Raw genomic sequence first — 7,975 nt, 5'->3', positions numbered from 1 at the left:
TAAGAGCAGTGGTAAGGTATAAGGGATGGGTCAACAGTGTAATTATAAATGTAATTACAGAAATGAATTACAGATGTAATTACATGCAGGTGTTTTTAAAATATAAGTACAATGTAAAAACATGTATGTACACAATAAGAGCATCGTATCAAATGATTAACTTAAATGTAAGTACATAGTAAAGGCCACTTAATTTAAAGTGGGACCTTATATATATATATATATATATATAAACAGTCCTCACAGTATGAGACATTCTGCTCCAAGGTATTTGTATTACCGACACAAAACATAATCATAATGGTATAAAAATTATTGCCATTCAAATAGATAAAGTCAGTCAACAACAACAACAACAACAACAACAACAACTTCCTTGTTATTAATCAACTACACACAAGCAATTGTAGTTGAACAACTATTATTAAGCATTTAGCTTAAATGAATATTAATGTATACAGATCACATGTAATAAAAACATTTCTGAAACGTTTTTTCAAAAACGTCTTCTCTTCCGGGTCTGTTGTGAGCGTGACTGCTGTGACTGCTGACGTACAACGCTGCTGATGTGTTTTCTGGTGCGCCTAATAACAAAGATAACACGTCAGCAGCGTCGTATGTCAGCAGGGTCACTGCAGTGTTGTGAACGCGCTCACAAGAGACCCGGAAGAGAAGACAATGCTGAATAAAGTCGTAATTTTTGTTATTTTTGGACCAAAATGTATTTTCGATGCTTCAACAAATTCTAACTGACCCTCTGATGTCACATGGACTACTTTGAAGATGTTTTAATTACCTTTCTGGACGTGGACCGTATACCGTACATACATTTTCAATGGAGGGACAGAAAGCTCTCGGACTAAGTCTTAAATATCTTAAACTGTGTTCTGAAGATGAACGGAGGTCTTAAGGGTTTGGAACGACATGAGGGTGAGTCATTAATGACATAATTTTCATTTTTGGGTGAACTAACCCTTTAATGCGCCATCGTGTCATAAAAAGTGTGATCTGAGAAAATAAAAAACCCCCACAACAAATGCATCAAAAACATTCATTTAAATTAGATTGATAATAATACCCATTAGTGAGTAATGACTAACGTAATCCAATGCTAAAACCTAGCATCACTTCAGTCGATGCACTTTTTCGATTACCAGCTAAAAACCACTTGTTATCAGATAAAAAACAACAGCTGAGTACTTAAGAATATATTTCATAAAACAGATCACAAATATACATTAACAAATTAAATTAAAATAAAAAACTCACCAGGAAGAACAACGTCAACCACGCGGTGATTCTGATTCTGTTGCAGCTCTGAAATCAATCCGGTCGGGAACGTGGTATTTTCCAGTTTTCGTCAGATTATTGTTTATTTTAAATCATAGAAACAGAATCACAACGTTTATAGTTAATATTTCATAAGGCTTCATAACAAAATAAGTATTAAACATAAATTAAACAGATACGCATTGAAAAGCAGCTTCATGAGCAAATTTCTATGAATAACTGACTGGTCAGAGAACACATTCTATCTGTACATATTTGAGGTTGTTTTTACATAAATTTAGTTACCTATCGAACCTGTAATTACATACAGATAACATGTAAAAGACACTGTAAATATGTAAAGGCACATACGTATTGGACAGTTTTAATTTATGTCTAAATATGTAGGCTTTGATTGTGAGATCAGGTTGGAATGTGCATGCAAAAAGTAATTTTCAGATGCAATGGAAAAAAACAAAAAAAAAAACGGATAAAAACATACACAAAACTTGTAGATAGTTAACAACATAGCCTAGATTAGGCCCAGACTCTGTCCCTATGTATATATTGTAAATTTGTTAACCAACAGTAACCAATTTTAACCGATTAATCGCCTATTTTCATTTGCTGCATGTTTTTTTTTTTTTAAATATATATACGTTTGTGAGAGGAAAAAATATATAAGTCATGTACTGTATATGTTGCATTTTATTACATTCAGAAATAATAACGGCAGGCCTAATAATGTTATAGGCTAATGTACCAACAGGATATTTTTAGATCCCTTCACTTTACAACAAATCCTTTAAATTTAACAAATTTATCAGAACAGAACAAGAATTAAAAATATATCATTCTAATGGATAAATATAATTGCAGTAAATAACAATAAAGGTTTAGCTATAAACATTATAAATAATTTATTTAATAATTTATACATTTATTTATAAATAATTTAAAGTGAAACCTTATGTAAGGTTGAGCTCTATCATTCGGGAGAAATCTAAACTTTTCCATATTCGTGATGTTGCCCGTTTGAAGCGTAACCATTATTCATTAGGTAAAATAGGCTTTGTAGTTCACGCGTTTCAGTATTGATGGGAAAAAAATCATAATGAGCAAAAATATGCCAAAGTGGACCTCTGGTTGCGCTGAATGTCACTGTGAACGTCTGCACTGTTTCCACTGAATATGTGCGCGTGAGGCACCAGCGCGATCAAACAGCTGAAACTGAAAATTCTCCATATAATTGGTCACACAGTAAAGGCATATTTCAAAATTGAAAAGTGTTAGCAGTTATCAAGAATAATAACAGAATTAATAAGAATTAGTTCTAAATGCTGGACCGTTATCATTTCGCTCTGCATATGGAACCTGAAGATTTTTTTTTTTAACCAAGAATTAACCGAAATGAAAACATTTCGCTTTTAATCTGTGTATATATATGTATATAGTTATACTACGGGGCATTTAATGCTTGAATCTGATTGGCTGACGAACGTTCTGAGGTGTTCAATTATTTTCTGGGAAACGCACAGTGAACATAGTTCCAGGCAGCTCTCTTGACCGCATTACAGTTCCATATCACTTCGCATAGCTAACAGTAATAACGGTCACGCAGTTTGCACAAAAAGGTGTTGTCAGCGCTGCCCTGACGATTTAATCAGTTAGCCTATACAGTGTAGCAACTTAAAGGCTACACATGACATTTCTCACTAGCGATGTAATAACAGCGCTGTTTAGAGACGCTAAAGCAGAAGAGTGTTTAGAGATGCACAGAGGTACATTAGCCTAATTCACACAAGCTCTCTCTCTCTTTCTCTCTCTCTGTGTGTCTCTGTCACTCTCGCTCTCTTTCTAATAACTTCATTAATAACTGCATTAGAATGCTATCAATGGCTCAAGCCTCCATTACAAGCTCTAAAACGACGTTTTGGTACTAGAAAAAGAGGCACTGGATGAGATGCGGAAGAAACAGTCTTACTCACAATAGCGATTTTTAGTACAAAAACCTTACATAAACAATAGCATGCACAAGAGCCTTTGTGTAAGGTCTTTCTTTTAATTTTGATGCATAGACTGTAGCCTAAGACTATCCCACGTTTTGAAATTAACTCACTGTAAATTTTCAAATGGTCTTTAAGGATGTTACAATGCTATATTATAATGTTATTGTTGATTTACTTCGTCCTTTCATCTCTGTTTCCAATCCGTCCCTTTGCATCACCTGGCGGTTGTTTCACAAATGATTTTAACATGTGACTGACTTGCAGTTAACGCCGCGGCCCTGCACACGCGGCAGTATTACCCATTCTGGTTGTCTACCTACTGTATATAAAATTTATGGGGCAGGGGAAAACCAGCTCCTGAATGTGCAATTTCTTGCCTATATAAAGTTTCCATCTCAATAAAATGCAAACGCATATAGTATGATCAAAAATATATGGCCATATATAACATGTAAATAACATGTCGCCCTCACATTGGGAGTTCTGTGGGGAATCGAATATGTGTGAGTAGACTTAGGTCGGATATCCAGATATCGGATATGTATCCATTTAAAATACACATTTGGAAGAGGTTCAGATCAGATACGAATAAATCGGATCTCGTGTGTATTTTTGTGTTTCCACGGATGCAACAAATTCTGATCTGTGTCAGATGTGATAAAAAAAAATCTGATTTTTTGTGCCAGTCTAAACGCAGTCTTAGTTAAAATGATTTCTTCTAAATGTTAAGATTATTTATTATAAATTCTACCATCAAGTTCAACAAAATGTACAAAATCTACAATAAAAAACATGATAAATTCTTCTGGTAAAAATGGTCAGTAGTTTAAAAAGATTTTAATATATGTTAGTGCTGGAATATCTGGAATTAATAAGCACTTTATCACATTAACCGGCCAGTTTAAATACACCCAATGCAATGTAATTGGACTGATCACTGAAGCACATATTAGGGAGATCAATTAAGATCAGATTGGAGAAGCATTCAGATGCAGGGTGTAAAGAAAAATCCAGACAAAAAAATGGATAAACATTAATGCCAAAATGGGGCCCAGTGTGAGATTGAGGATCCATAATATTGTGCAAAGTTTTAGATAAATAATCATAAATACAAAGATAAATAAACTGCAAAGCCTGGTGTGTGGAGTAATTTGTATACATGTGCAAATTACATACGAAAAAGTGTCTTTCATTGTTGTCCCAAGAGTTGCTCTCTGTGTTGCTCCTATTGTGCTGGAGACAATCCTCTGGATATGATTAGACACAGCCGCAAGAAGCATTGTAAAGCCTAAGAAGATCATAAAAACGGTTGTACGACTGATTGTAATAAAACAGTCTGTTTCCCAAAAGCATCGTAACTTAAGTAGCACTTAAAAATCTTCGTAGATCTACAGATGCTCTGGAGTAATCGTAAAGCCCTAAGTGCGTCGTAAGAAGACAACCGGCAGGTTGCACCTTTAACTGAAGTTTCAGTGTGATTGTGATATAAGGTTTTGATTGTTCTCATCTTTATTACTCTTTATTTTTAAATGAATTTAAGAAATAATTAAAAAGAGGGAAGAAAGTGAAAAAAGTATATATCAAATATGTATACATAGAATAGTGCTGATAAAACATGTCTGCAATAAACTTTTGTCTGTACAAAAATGTAGAAATGTATTGACTAGATGAAGTACAAATATTTGTACTACTATCACCCTTCATATATACACTATATATCTAAACATACATGCTTATGTTTGAAAATAACCATCAACCATTAGGAGTTCACTTCAGAAACTCTTGGAAGAACTCATAAGAATTCCTATAGTAATTCATAGGGCCTAATGCCTTGGGTGGTTCAACAAACACATGGACATCAACAACTTTAAATCAACAGTTTTATAGATCGGAGTTATTGAGTTCGCCAGGACCTGCAAGACACATTGCACAATGGGATGATAAAAATAGATAAATTTCACATTGCACAAGAAATTATAGAAACTTAAACACCATAAAACAAATCATATTGCCGGACTGTTCTGGTAAGATAACTGGCTCAGAAATGGAGGGCTTAGCAAGCCTCATCTCCTTCAGTGTGTGGCAATAGGTGGTCAGGTAGGGGACATTACCAAAAATGACAGATACAAATCCTATAATCGACTACACCACCCGGAATATACCAGGACATAATAGCCCTATACAAGGGCACACAGGTTCGTGGCCAAAGGCAGAGTGAGCATGGAGACATGGACAAAGTATAAAAATTAAGCAATTTATACACAAAAGTGAAAAAAAAATTCAACACATTTTTTGGATACGATCTAAAATCAAACCAGATACACAAATCTACCAGTTACAGAACGACCAGAAGGAGAGAAATGACTAGCGGGGGCCTTTCGGATTTTCACCTCACACCATACCGAAACCAGTTGTGAAAGCAATACAATTGGCTAAACACCGCACTCCAGGTGGACACACTAAAAGACTACAACCCCTGCTTTAAAAAGTTTCTACTCCAAAATGATCACATGATTAACTACAAACTTCAAGACACATTTAAAAAAAAAAAAAAAAAAAAAAACACCCAACACACTACAAACAAAGCAGCAGTGCAGTCACATCACTGGTGTACTTTAGTATCCAACCAAGTTACTGGAACCTCCTGGATGTGCAGTTACACCTGCTAAACAAAACAAAAATTATCTATATTACACTCATAAAAACATGACAAACTCCCATCATACCTACCGAGAGATTTACCATGTAGCAAAATGCATGGTCGCTCACCACGCAAGACCACGGCCACTAGCATGCTGAGGACCAAAAGATGATTAAAAATAAAGCATCTTTAAAAATATATATTTTTTTTTTCAGATTTGGGATACTAACCTGAAAAAGGCCTAACTGCTAAAATGCAACAGGAAGATGCACCAAGCCCTATCCTTTGTTCATAATGACATGCTTCCACAAAGGTCTAGTACCAAGGATGATGCAGCCCGAGTAATCAAACCCTTCCCTTTTTATAGTGTCAATCCCAACACTGATAGGTTCATAGGATTTAAATCACGTTAACCAATCACTAAGGAGCAGGGACACCGATAGGTTCACAGGCTGGCATGACATCAGCCAATCATACCTGGGCTATACCTTACCCTGCTACAAGTACAAATCTCCTTTAATCATTTAATTTAATTTAATAAATACAAGTTTTTTTATTTTAAAGTGCAATATGATTATTGCAATTATAGGAGTTTTTTATTGATTTGTTTAACTGGTATAAAATTAAATTAATATTTATTATTAGTAGTAGTATTCATATTTGTATTAATACATGCATACATACTTTTTTTTAAGAGTACAATATTATTATTGTTGGCTCATTTCGGTTTTCAGTCTTTCGAAGAATTAAATATATTCATGATACAAACATCAATTTAAATCTGATCTCAGGTTGATTTGTCATCGTGTTTTATTATTTATGCACAAAAACAATAGAGAAAAATGAATTACATGTACTTTTCATAAACATGATTCATGAAGAACTTGTCAGTTGAAAGGTAATTTTGATAGTAATAATACAAATGATCGATGTCACACTACAATAAAAACACAAATGTAGATAAACACAGATCTTACTGTCTATATGAAGATTTATGACACATTTATTCTGACTGTTATTTCAGTAACAGAAGTTCAGTTGCAGTTTTAATGTCATGAAGAGACTATAACATCTCACTGTTACTGATTTATCGTGCAGCTCAAAGCATTATGGGTAGAATCTTTCATCAGTCTATTCTGATTCATCAACACAGTTTCACTGATCCAGAGCCAACCAAAAACCCAGGATAGAGCGGCTGAGTGAATGTGGTCTGGACTGTGTGGATGAGGCTCGTTGTGTCAGAGACGCTGTAGAAGGACAGAGTTCCTGCACTGTGATCCACATACACTCCTATTCTATAGATTTCATCCACTCCTGTTCTATAGTAACGATCATACCTTCCTATTCTCCTGCTGATGGGCTTTACAGGGAGATCAGTCTCTATCTTATTGTGCTTGAATGAGTAACTGGATTGAGAGCAGTACAAACTCCAGGACTGATCATTATTTCCAAACACACACTCATCACTCCGTCTCTTCCTGCTGCTGCTCTTATATGACACTGATATACACACATGATCTCCAGTCCACTCAACCTCCCAGTAACAGCGTCCACACACACTCTCTCTACACAACACCTGATAGACATCATCAAATCTGTCTGGATGATCAGGATACGGCTGTTTCTTTTCCACACGTGCCATCTTTCGGTTCTCTGTCATACGTGTCACCTTTCTGTTCTCCTCAGACAGGATGAGTTTAGTGTTTGCTGTGTTCGGATCCAGTGTGAGAAAACAGGCATCTGAACACAAGAACAGAGACATTTATAACAACAACAACAACAACAATTACTACAGCTGAGTGTGTGTGTGTTTAGACATACATTTCTTCAGTCCTGCTGTAATCCTGGATACTCCTCCATGATCCACACTAGAAAACACACACAGAGTCACATTCAGTCAGTAAATAAATTTGCTGTTGCTATGTAGTTACTATACAAGGTACTCAGGGTGGTTGCTAGGGAGTTGTTGAGGTACCTGATGTGGTTGCTTTATGGTTGATTATGTTCTAGGTGGTTGCTAGGGTGTTGCTATGCATTTGCTAGGGTACTTGGGTGG

At 35.3% G+C, this 7,975-nt stretch overlaps 1 long non-coding RNA gene across 1 annotated transcript; it reads right to left on the bottom strand.

The window, feature by feature from the left end:
• Positions 1-4,366: 4,366 nt before the first annotated feature.
• On the bottom strand, positions 4,367-6,243 carry LOC122137182. The gene is made up of 3 exons (XR_006154676.1): positions 6,150-6,243; positions 6,009-6,073; positions 4,367-5,943 (listed from the first exon to the last, which is right to left on the bottom strand). It is a non-coding gene; the product is annotated as an uncharacterized LOC122137182 (long non-coding RNA).
• Positions 6,244-7,975: the final 1,732 nt, after the last annotated feature.

This window comes from Cyprinus carpio, chromosome B4, assembly GCF_018340385.1.
Source record: "Cyprinus carpio isolate SPL01 chromosome B4, ASM1834038v1, whole genome shotgun sequence".
Taxonomy (NCBI): domain Eukaryota; kingdom Metazoa; phylum Chordata; class Actinopteri; order Cypriniformes; family Cyprinidae; genus Cyprinus; species Cyprinus carpio.
This window is presented reverse-complemented; position numbering and strand designations above follow the sequence as displayed.